Source organism: Ranitomeya variabilis, chromosome 4 (assembly GCF_051348905.1).
Source record: "Ranitomeya variabilis isolate aRanVar5 chromosome 4, aRanVar5.hap1, whole genome shotgun sequence".
In the NCBI taxonomy this organism is placed as follows: Eukaryota; Metazoa; Chordata; class Amphibia; order Anura; family Dendrobatidae; genus Ranitomeya; species Ranitomeya variabilis.
Genome location: NC_135235.1, coordinates 581,786,043 through 581,798,986, shown reverse-complemented (window position 1 = coordinate 581,798,986; position 12,944 = coordinate 581,786,043). Strand labels below are relative to the sequence as shown.

Below are 12,944 nucleotides of genomic sequence, written 5' to 3'. Positions count from 1 at the left end.
TTCAGTATAACGGACGAGTCAGATGGCCCTATAACTTGGTCGAGGATCGCAGCGCTTGGACTGGCATGACAGGCCACCTTTCTATTCAGCGGATGGCCAGTCCGAGCCTTACATTGCGCTCCTCGTCCGACTCTTCCCCATGTCTCATTTTCACCTTACTGTCCCCATTATGACTCTCCCCTTCAGTTACTTTGCCCATTGCCCCAAATTTACCTCATGCGAAACTCGCCTCGTGTACATAACCCCACCTTTCTCCGCATTAGCTACCCTGCTTCATCTTTGCCTTTCTCACCCTATTCCCAACACTCAGACCTCTTTCCCAGTTCCTGGTCCTCAGTTTCTGCCTCCTCCCCTTCAGTCATCGGTGCTACCGTACTACTGCTGCACTAACTAACACCTTCCTCTCACAGATTTTCCCGCCCCGGGAAACACAAGTGCGCGTCGCCAGGTTCCCTCACTTCCGGGTACGCGCATTCTGCGGTCCTATGTGACGTCACGGTCGGGATCGCGCACGCACCGCCCCCTCTGCGTCTGACTGACGAGACGTGATCGAGCCGAACCGAGCGGCACCGGGGAGAGGTGAGAGAACCGGGGAAGGAAGCGGGGAGCAGCGTCCTGCGGGTAAAAGACTATCGGGGAGTGGCAGACAGGCTGCTGGGTGGTGAAGGAAGATGAGGAGGGGGTGGGGCGGCTAAATATAGGCATCATCCATAATCTCCATTGATTTACATCAGCGTCTATATCCCCGGCTGTAGTCAGTCATCAGCATATGTGTATAGGTGCAGAGCCGGCAACCGGCGTCCTCTGTGTATATAGTGGGGGGTCATATGGAAGATGTGACATCTGCCCTGGATTCTGCATTATGTGTGCACGGTGCATCCGCCTGAGAGGAGGTGTAATATACTCACACTATATATATATATATATATATATATATATATATATATATATATATATACACATCACACGTATACAAATATACATAAATACATATGTACACACCATATACTGCATACAACACACGTATGACCATATACTCACACTATATATATATATACTGCATACATCACACGTATACTCATACTCTATACATAAATATATAGGTACACCATATACTGCACACAACACACGTATACTCATATACTTACACTATATATATAAATATATATGTGCACACCATATACTGCATACTACACACGTATGACCATATACTCACACTATATATATATATATATACTGCATACATCACACGTATACTCATATACTCTATACATACTCTATACATATGTACACACCATATACTGCATACAACACATGTATGACCATATACTCACACTATATATAAATATATACGTACACACCATATACTGCATACTACACACGTATACTCATATATTCACACTTATATATTATTTATTTATATAGCACCATTAATTCCATGGTGCTGTACATGAGGGGTTACATCAAAATGCAAATATCACTTACAGTAAACAAAACTAACAATGACAGACCTGGAACAGAAGGAATAGGACCCTGCCCTTGCAGGCTTACATTCTATAGGATTATGGGGAAGGAGACAGTAGGTCGAGGGTTGCTGTAGCTCCGATGGTGTTGAGGTGGCCATGTGGTCATTACAGGCTGTAAGCTTCTTTGAAGACGTGGGTTTTCGGGTTTCTTTTGAAGGATCCAAATGTGGTGGATAATCGGACGTGTTGGGGCACAGAATTCCAGAGGATGGGGGATATTCGGGAGAAGTCTTGGAGGCGATTGGGTGAGGAGCGAATAAGCGTGGAGGAGAGAAGGAGGTCTTGGGAGGACCGGAGAAAATATATATATATATATATATATATATATATATATATATATATATATATATATATATATATATATATATATATACACACACACACCATATACTGCATACAACACACGTATACTCATATATTCACACTATATATAAACTAGCTATTGAACCCGTTCTACGCCCGGGTGGCGAGCATTTATATTGGTATATGGTCTCCATCCTGGTATGTGCTGCTCCCATCTTGCTCTCCCATCCTGTCATGTGCTGCTCCATCCTGCGCCCCCATCCTGTCATGTGCTGCTCTATCCTGCATCCCCATCCTGTCATGTGCTCCCATCCTGCGTCCCCATCCTGTCATGTGCTCCCATCCTGCGCCCCCATCCTGTCATGTGGTGCTCCATCCTGTGTCCCCATCCTGTCATGTGCTGTTCCATCCGTAGCCCCCATCCTATCATGTGCTGCTCCCATCCTGTGCGCAGAGTGCGGGCGGCTGTGCAGAGTGCGGGCGGCTGTGCAGAGTGCGGGCGGCTGTGCAGAGTGCGGGCGGCTGTGCAGAGTGCGGGCGGCTGTGCAGAGTGCGGGCGGCTGTGCAGAGTGCGGGCGGCTGTGCAGAGTGCGGGCGGCTGTGCAGAGTGCGGGCGGCTGTGCAGAGTGCGGGCGGCTGTGCAGAGTGCGGGCGGCTGTGCAGAGTGCGGGCGGCTGTGCAGAGTGCGGGCGGCTGTGCAGAGTGCGGGCGGCTGTGCAGAGTGCGGGCGGCTGTGCAGAGTGCGGGCGGCTGTGCGTGGCGGTGGTGAGTGCGGGCGGCTGCGCGTGGCTCTGGTGAGTGCGGGCGGCTGCGCGTGGCTCTGGTGAGTGCGGGCGGCTGTGCGTGGCTATGCTGGGCGCCGAGTGCTGGCGGCCTGAGCAGGTGGGGACACCGGCGCGCTGGGGTGGTCAGGTGCCGGAGTCGCCGCTAGCTCAGGCCCCCGGCACTTGCTATATTTACCTGTCCAACGTTCCACTGCTACGCGCTGCTCCATCTTCCGGGTCCTCTGCCTGTTCAGTCAGAGGGCGGCGCGCATTAAGCGCGTCATCGCGCCCTCTGAACCGTTCAGTTCAGAGGGCGCGATGACGCGTTAATGCGCGCCGCCCTCTGACTGAACAGTCGCAGGCGGAGGATGGAGCAGCGCGCATCACTGGAACGGGGAGAGGTAAATATCACATACTCACCCTCCTGGCTCGTCCCTGCTTCTCCGTTGGAGATAGCGGTGTGCGTTCACTGCTTACGCATACCGCGATCTCCTCCTGGGAGCGTCACTCTGTGGGGTCCAGACTGCGCCGGCGCTTGCGCAGTTTATAAAGGCTTCGGACAGAGTGACGCTCCCAGCGTTATATTATAGATATATAGGAACACACCATATACTGCATACAACACACGGATACTCATATCTTCACACTATAAATATATAGGTACACACCATATACTGCATACAACACACACTCATACTCTCACTATATATAAATATATATGTACACACCATATAATGCATACAACACGCGTATACTCTCACTATATATAAATATATATAAACACCATATACTGCATACAACACACGTATACTCATATGCTTACACTATATATAAATATGTATGTACACACCATGTACTGCATACAACACATGTATGCTCATATACTCAAAAAAAATATATATATACAGTACAGACCAAAAGTAAGTTTGGACACACCTTCTCATTTAAAGATTTTTCTGTATTTTCATGACTTTGAAAATTGTAAATTCACACTGAAGGCATTAAAACTATGAATTAACACGTGGAATTATATACTTAACAAAAAAGTGTGAAACAACTGAAAATATGTCTTACATTCTAGGTTCTTCAAAGTAGCCACCTTTTGCTTTGATGACTGCTTTGTACACTTCTGGCATTCTCTTGATGAGCTTCAAGAGGTAGTCACCTGAAATGGTTTTCACTTCACAGGTGTGCCATGTCAGGTTTAATAAGTGGGATTTCTTGCCTTACAAATGGGGTTGGGACCATCAGTTGTGTTGTGCAGAAGTCTGTTAGATACACAGCTGATAGTCCTACTGAACAGACTGTTAGAATTTGTATTATGTCAAGAAAAAAGCAGCTAAGTAAAGAAAAACGAGTGGCCATCATTACTTTAAGAAATGAAGGTCAGTCAGTCCGAAAAATTGGGAAAACTTTGAAAGTGTCCCCAAGTGCAGTGGCAAAAACCATCAAGAGCTACAAAGAAACTGGCTCACATGAGGAAAGGAAGACCAAGAGTCACCTCTGCTTCTGAGGATAAGTTTATCCGAGTCACCAGCCTCAGAAATCGCAGGTTAACAGCAGCTCAGATTAGAGACCAGGTCAATGCCACACAGAGTTCTAGCAGCAGACACATCTCTACAACAACTGTTAAAGGGACTCTGTCACCCCCTCCAGCCGTTATAAACTAAAAGAGCCACCTTGTGCAGCAGTAATGCTGCATTCTGACAAGGTGGCTCTTTTAGTTTGTGGTGCAGTTATAGCCTAAATAAAGCGTTTTATAATTTCGCCAAAATACCTCTCTTTAGCCCTGGAGGCAGGTCTTAACCCCCCTGCTGCAACCGCCACACTTCAGTCACTCAAATCTTCTTCGGCGCCGGGCGCCGCCCCCTCCGCGCTGTTTTCCACTCAAATCCGGCGCCTGAGCTGTTTAGTACTGGCTGGGGCAGGCGCAGTGAGCTCTGGCCGTCTGACCTCACATGCAGTCTTGCAGACTGCGCCTGTGCGGCCACCCAGCTTGTGAATCCCAGCCCCGCAGTGTGTTATGCATTATGCACAGTGCGGGGCTGGGCTGGGATTCACAAGCTGGGTGGCCGCACAGGCGCAGTCTGCAAGACTGCATGTGAGGTCAGACGGCCAGAGCTCACTGCGCCTGCCCCAGCCAGTACTAAACAGCGCAGGCGCCGGATTTGAGTGGAAAACAGTGCGGAGGGGGCGGCGCCCGGCGCCGAAGAAGATTTGAGTGACTGAAGTGTGGCGGTTGCAGCAGGGGGGTTAAGACCTGCCTCCAGGGCTAAAGAGAGGTATTTTGGCGAAATTATAAAACACTTTATTTTGGCTATAACTGCACCACAATCTAAAAGAGCCACCTTGTCAGAATGCAGCATTACTGCTGCACAAGGTGGCTCTTTTAGTTTATAACGGCTGGAGGGGGTGACAGAGTCCCTTTAAGAGGAGACTTTGTGCAGCAGGCCTTCATGGTAAAATAGCTGCTAGGAAACCACTGCTAAGGACAGGCAACAAGCAGAAGAGACTTGTTTGGGCTAAAGAACATAAGGACTTGTTTGGGCTAAAGAACACAAGGAATGCACATTAGACCAGTGGAAATCTGTGCTTTGGTCTGATGAGTGCAAATTTGAGATCTTTGGTTCCAACCACAGTGTCTTTTTGCGATGCAGAAAAGGTGAACGGATGGACTCTTCATGCCTGGTTCCCACCGTGAAGCATGGAGGAGGAGGTGTGATGGTGCTTTGCTGGTGACACTGTTGGGGATTTATTCAAAATTGAAGGCATACTGAACCAGCATGGCTACTACAGCATATTGCAGCGGCATGATATTCCATCCGGTTTGCGTTTAGTTGGACCATCATTTATTTTTCAACAGGACAATGACCCCAAACACACCTCCAGGCTGTGTAAGGGCTATTTGACCAAGAAGGAGAGTGATGGGGTGCTACGCCAGATGACCTGGCCTCCACAGTCACCAGACCTGAACCCAGTCGAGATGGTTTGGGGTGAGCTGGACCAACAAGTGCTAAGCATCTCTTGGAACTCCTTCAAGATTGTTGGAAGACCATTTCCGGTGACTACCTCTTGAAGCTCATCAAGAGAATGCCAAGAGTGTGCAAAGCAGTCATCAAAGCAAAAGGTGGCTACTTTGAAGAACCTAGAATATAAGACATATTTTCAGTTGTTTCACACTTTTTTGTTAAGTATATAATTCCACATGTGTTAATTCATAGTTTTGATGCCTTCAGTGTGAATTTACAATTTTCATAGTCATGAAAATACAGAAAAATCTTTAAATGATAAGTTGTGCCCAAACTTTTGATCTGTACTGTATATATATATATGCTATTGAACCCATTCTAAGCCTGGGTGGCAAGCATTTATATTGGTATATGGTCTCCATCCTGTATGTGTTGCTTCCATCCTGCACCCTAATCTTGTCATGTGCTGCTACCATCTTGCGCCCCATCCTGTCATATGCTGCTCCCATCCTGCGCCCCCTTCCTGTCATGTGCGGCCCCCATCCTGCGCCCTCATCCTGTTTTGTGCGCCTCCATCTTGTCATGTGCTACTCTTCCTGTGCCCTCATCTTGTCGTGCTCCCATCCTGCGCCCCAATCCTGTCATGTGCTCCCATCCTGGGCCCCAATCCTGTCATGTGCTGCTCCCATCCTGCACCCCCATGCTTGCATGTGCTGCTCTCATCCTGCGCCCCCATTCTGGTATGTGCTGCCCCCATCCTAGTATGTGCTACTCCAATTCTGCACCCCCATCCTTTGATTTGGTGCTCTCATCCTGCAGACTCTGTAGTATAAGGCAGCACCCCCACCCCCCACAGGCAGACTCTGTAGTATAAGGCATCCCCTCCCACAGGCAGACCCTGTAGTATAAGGCAGCCCCCATAAAGAAAAACAATTAATAAATACTCACCTCTCTTCTTCCTGGTTCCTGCTCTTGCTGACTTCCGGACCGCTGGCGCCGGGCAGTGACGTCATCGCGCCCCCTGGCAGTGTCGGTGACGTCAGACGCTTACAGGGATGATGGGAGAAGGAGCGTGCTGATACAGCTGACCCTGCGATGATAGGTGGGGTGCCCACTGCTGGCACCGCCCCCCCCCCCCCCCCCACACACACACACACACACTTGCTCAGGGGCCCATAGTGGCCGGGCGGCAGAGCAGGGAGATTGATTCTCCTTGCTCTGCCATAGAATGTAACTGAATCGGCGCGCTGTGCACGCCAATACAGTTACAGTAGCATAGCTCCGGGTGGGCCCCCTCTGAACACCGGGCCCAGGTCAATGGCCCCATCTGCCCCTCCGGTAGCTACGCTACTGCCGGATAGGTAAGTTATTGTGCCGGATGCATAACTCTGTGGGGTCCAGATTGTGCAGGCGCGTCACGCTTGCACAGTCTAGAAAGGCTCCTAGCATTATATATATATATATATATATCTATCTACTGTACGTACATACACACACGCACACACCATATACTGCGTGCAACACACATACTATATATAAATATATATGTACACACTTTATACTGCATGCACGTGCTCGCAAAATATGTATATCACACACAGACGTGTATATATAAACATATAGACTGACACATTGTATATACAGTGTGTGTATGTACATATATGCTGTGTCTATATACAGACACACACTGTTCACATAGACACATATATATGCACATACATAGACAAGACTAACACACAGTGGATATAGTGTTTACCCAATGCATGTGTTTAGTATGTATTACACAAAAACACGCACCCTACACCTACACAGACTGATGTACTTACCACTTTGCTAATCTCCATCTTCAATGTCACCTAAGGGAACCATCTGTCCTTCCGTTTCCAGCAGTCTGTCCTGCACAGTGTGCTGCTATTAGTTATATATATATGTGTATAACTTTAAATTCTTACGATTATGGCTAGTACTGAGTGATAAAGGTGACATGTAGGGGATTTTCATATGTGGCAGACTTGTCACAGACATTTCTGTAATTCAAAATTCCTATCCTAACGTGAAGGGGTGTGTGCATGCAGCAGGTACATGGATTTCTGCCATCCTAATTTAGAAATTTCGGCCACAAATCTTCAGTGTTCGTTATTACCTCCCCTCCAAAAAAAAAAAGTTATACCTTATCAATGGTATAGGGAATAATTCACTGATCACTTACCAGTAGGACTTTCAATGATACTAAGAGTGGGGATGTGAATCTCTGTCCTGAATGTCATACTGGATAGGATGGCTTTGAACGTCAAGTTTTGATTTTGCAGTTGACTTTTAAGGGCTCATTCAGGCAAACATATACCGTAATTGGTGTATGTGCACCACGGACCTATATGGATCCATTATTGCCAGTGCACATGGCACTGCTTTGGTCCATTTTACTGACCAGAATAATGCATGCAATTATGCAGTTTTGCGTCCGCAATTTGTTGTCGTGACTGTCCTGTTTTTCAATACGGCCATCTGAACATGACTTAAAGCAGAGGCTACACATCTGCTTTGTCAATGACACAATTTGTGCTGCGAAAGATCGCTGTATGCAACTGCGGCATCTCAGCTTAGTGCATGCGACTCAGAGGTTGCCTCAACAAACAAGTTGGTAAGTTGGTAAAAATTCCACTTGTTCCTACTTTTTATGACTTTTATTGTCACAATACCTTGCGACCCCATTCACTTGCACTATGTTGTGATGTAAGGCTAGTTTCACATTTGCAGTTGAGTATCTTGTCCGCAAACGCATGCTAACGCAGAGTTTTTTATCTTCATCAGCTTACGCATGATGGCAAAAAGAACCGCTGCGTTTGCATGCATTTGTATGCGTTTTTGCCTGCGCTTGTGCTTTTTATGCACATGCATTTGATATTTCCGGGAGGACGTGTCTCAATGGGCGTGTCTAAATCAGTTTCTGGACATGCACAGTCTGAAGTACACAAGCGCAGCGAACAAATGCATAAGCAAATACATGCGTTCCCATAGGCAGTAATGCGTTTTTAATGCACTCATCTGCATGCGCATGCCTGTGCTTATTTGACGGAAATTTGCCGCCTCAAAAATTGCAACATGGTGTGTTAGCAGTGCCCCGCCGCACACCGCGAAAAGACGCATGTGTAAGCAAACGCATGAACCTGCATCCACAATGTAAAAGATATGAAATCAAGACACATGTATGCATGCGTCAGAAACGCTTAGATGAGTACTTTGCACTCATGTAAGTGTCAGAGTTGGTGAGATTCACATATATCAGTGTATTTGTGCTGAAGATTTAATTAACTGCGCCTCACACTGTGTTGTAATAAGGAATTGTTATCCGATCCTCTAGACATTCAGCGCTGCTGAACTACGTTGTCATCGGAAGACCATTTAGTACGGGAAGATCTACTCCCTAACATTGCTTATATGAATGGCTCTTTGGAGGCCACCTTACAGGAAGTGACATCATTTAGAGATGCACAGACTTCTTGTGAGATTGATGATGTCATTAGCTCCTAATTTTAGAGAGATTTGTTCTGTATTGACCAAACTAAGCACTGTATATTCTTGAGCATATACTGACTTAATTATTGATCTTTTGGACTGTATCATAGACAGGGTGGATTGATTTAAATCACGCCGATTTAAATCATGATTTAAATCACGATTTAAATCAAAAGATTTTTTTCTATTTAAATCGGATGGATTTAAATCATGATTTTAATCATGATTTAAATCACTGATTTAAATCAAAAGGTTTTTTTTTATATAAATCACGATTAAAATGAGAAGTGAGAGCAGTGCGCATGTGCGCCCATAGTTACACGGACGAAACTAGGGGCAACGATCTAACGCCAGGGTGAGGGGGGGACCCCAAAGTAAGTAAAAATCTTTTTTGTTTTACTATATGGCAATAGGTAGGTGTTTAAAAGCAGCATGTCTTAATTGTATAAACTATTAATAGCCTCCACATTTTGTTCATACTGCCCCTTTAATTCCACACTTCTAGCTTGGTTTCACTTTTGGTTTAGTTTCTTTTTCCATTCAGTTGACATGCCCAAACTTGTTGGATAGTCAGCATCCTACAGAAACCTCTGGAAGAGCATGGCATTGTGAATGTTACACATATACAGCCTTTATTCTACTGAGTTAAACAACTCAGCTTTATCTTATGATGGAAGAACCTTTGGATGGTAAAATATTTTCCTCAAAAAGCAGTTTATTGAAAAAAATCCGATTTAAATCAAAAAAATCCGATTTAAATCAAAAAAATCCGATTTTTTTGATTTTTTTAAAAAAACATTGATTTTTATCCACCCTGATCATAGATAACCCCATTTGGGAAAGGGATTTTGGTGTGATCTTACAGATAGTCATAACTCCCTCGATATGGCCTCCTGTAGTTGCTGAGATTACTGCAGAATACGTCATAGTGATGCATTGTCCTATTATGCAAGGTACCAGTGTTAGGCTATGTGCACACGTTGCGGATTTGCCTGTGGAATTTTCTGTGCGGATTCTGCATCTCTTGGCAGAAAACGCACGTCAAAATCTGTGCGTTTTTTATGTGGATTTTGTGCATTTTTGTTGTGGATTTACTGCAGATTCTGTGCGGATTTCATGCGTTTTTACCCCTGCGGATTTCTATTATCGAATGGGTGCAGAAACGCTGCAGATCCGCACAAAGAATTGACATGCTCCTTCTTTTAATCCGCTGTGTTTTCCGTGTGGATTTTTCTGCACCATTAGCACAGCATTTTTTTCCCATTGATTTATATTGTACTGTAAATCACTTGCGGATCTGCAGCGTTTCTGCGCGGAAAAAAAGTGCTGCGGATCCGCAGGAAATCTGCAACGTGTGCACATAGCCTTAATGTAAAAGCCAGATCTTCCTAATTGGTAATGGATTGTTCTGTGTGCATAGACTGTCACTGTTGTGCGAAACCGAAGGTACCATGCACTGCCTAGGAACACTTTCTCCCAATAATTGACTAGTGTAAATACACCCTAAGACTAGCTGGTGATACCCACTAATGGCAACCATCACAATATCATATGGCTTTTTAGAGATCTAGGTGGCATATTAATCTACAGTTGTGCTCAAAAGTTTACATACCCCGGCAGAATTTTTGATTTCTTGGCCTTTTTTCAGAGAATATGAATGATGACACCAAAACTTTTTCTCCACTCATGGTAAGTGGTTGGGTGAAGCCATTTATTGTCAAACTACTGTGTTTTCTCTTTTTAGATCCTTATAACAACCCAAAACATCCAAATGACCCTGATCAAAAGTTCACATACCCCATTTCTTAATACCATGTATTTCCTCCCTCTAGCATCAATGACAGCTTGAAGTCTTTTGTGGTAGTTGTGGATGAGGTTCTTTATTTTCTCAGATGATAAAGCTGCCCACTCTTCTTGGCAAAAAACCTCCAGTTCCTGTAAATTTCTGGGCAGTCTAGCATGAACTGCGCACTCTAGATGTCCCCAGAGTGGCTCAATGATATTTAGGTCAGGAGACTGAGATGGTCACTCCAGAACCTTCTTTGTTCTGCTGTAGCCAATGACAGGTCGACTTGGCCTTGTGTTTTGGATCATTGTCATGTTGGAACGTCCAAGTATGTCACATGTGCAGCTTCCGGGCTGATGAGAGCAAATTTGCTTCCAGTGTTTGCAGATAACGTGCTGAATTCATCTTTCCTTCAACTTTGACCAAGTTTTTTGTGCCTTTGTAGCTCACACATCCCCAAAACATCAGCGATCCACCTCAGTGGTTTACAGTTGGAATGGTGTTCCTTTCATCATAAGCCATGTTGACCTCTCTCCAAATGTAACATTTATAGTTGCCGCCAAAAAGTTCAATTTTGGTCTCATCACTCCAAATTACCTTGTTCCAGAAGTTTTGAGGCCTGTCTCTGTGCTGTTTTGCGTGTTGTAAGCTAGATACTTTGTGGCATTTGAGCAGTCACTTATTGTGCATCTTGAAACAGCCACACCACTAGTTTTCAGAGAGCTCTGTATTTCAGTTGATGTTGTTTGTGGGTTTTTCTTTGCATCCCGAACAATTTTCCTGGCAGTTGTGGACGACATTTTTGTTGGTCTACCTGACTGTGGTTTTGTTTTTACAGAGCCCCTGATTTTCCATTTATTAATCACAGTTTGAACGCTGCTGACTGGCATTATCAATTCCTTGGATATCTTTTTGTATCCCTTTCCTGTTTTATACAGTTCAACTACCTTTTCCCATAGATCCGTTGATGATTCTTTTGCTTTCCCCATGACTCACAATCCAGAAACATCAGTGGCTGGAAGAAAGATGCAAGAGTCTGTCTGGATCCCAGAAACTCACTCAGAGTTTATGCACACACACTGATTACAAGCAAACAGGTCACAGGTGAGGATGTTACCTTTCCATTCAAACCCATTTGTGTCAACTTCTGTGCATATTATCAGGCTAAAATCACCAGGGTATGTGAACTTTTGATCAGGGTCATTTGGTGTTTTGGGTTGTCATTATGATTTAAAAAGAGAAAATTCAGTAGTTTGACGATAAATGGCTTCACCCAATCACTAACCATGAGTGAAGAAAAAGTTTTGGTGTTATCATTCATATCATATCATTGTCTGTACAAATCCCCTTTATAATTTGTAAATTTGTAATTGTCCTCATATGACCTGGAGCGTGGGAAAAAGTTCCCAGGCTGCAGTTCATGAGGACATCCAGCAGAGGGCGCATCACCGCGACTGAAGGTAACTATAGGTCATTGACAGACACAAGCACAGCTGCATTAGCAGGGCTCCTGCCTGTAAAATATTTTAACCCCTTCAGATGGATTACCTCGTGGGACGTGACGGATCATCAGAAGGTATGTATATTGTGGGTTTATTATTTTGCCAAGCGAGGGTCTGCAAATGGATTGAGAGAGCAATAAAATACTAAAACAACGTGTGTGTTTATTTCATTAAAATACTTTTTAATCGTGTGTGTGTGTTTTTTAACCCTTTCATACAATTGGATTAATAATGGATAGGTGTCATAATTGACGCCTCTCCATTATTAATCTGGCTTAATGTCACCTTACAATAGCAAGGTGGCATTAACCCTTCATTACCCCATATCCCACCGTAACACGGGAGTGGGAAGAGAGTGGCCAAGTGCCAGAATAGGTGCATCTTCCAGATGTGCCTTTTCTGGGGTGGCTGGGGGCAGATGTTTTTAGCCACGGGGGGGCCAATAACCATGGACCCTCTCCTGGCTATTAATATCTGCCGTCAGTCACTGGCTTTACCGCTCTGGCGGAGAAAATTGCGCGGGAGCCCACGCCAATTTTTTCCGCGATTTAACCCTTAAATTTAATAGCTACAGCGCC

The 12,944-nt window shown here is 45.1% G+C and overlaps 1 protein-coding gene across 2 annotated transcripts in view; it reads left to right on the top strand.

Moving 5' to 3' along the window:
• Window positions 1-444: 444 nt before the first annotated feature.
• Window positions 445-12,944, top strand: part of DNAJC5 (DnaJ heat shock protein family (Hsp40) member C5) — a 36,431-nt gene continuing 23,931 nt past the window's right edge. Inside the window, exon 1 of one of the 2 annotated variants that reach the window (XM_077252981.1) lies at window positions 445-579. The gene's annotated coding sequence lies outside the window, so the exon portion shown is untranslated. Of the gene's footprint in view, window positions 622-12,944 lie in introns of both variants that reach the window. The other variant, XM_077252982.1, reaches the window with a different exon arrangement.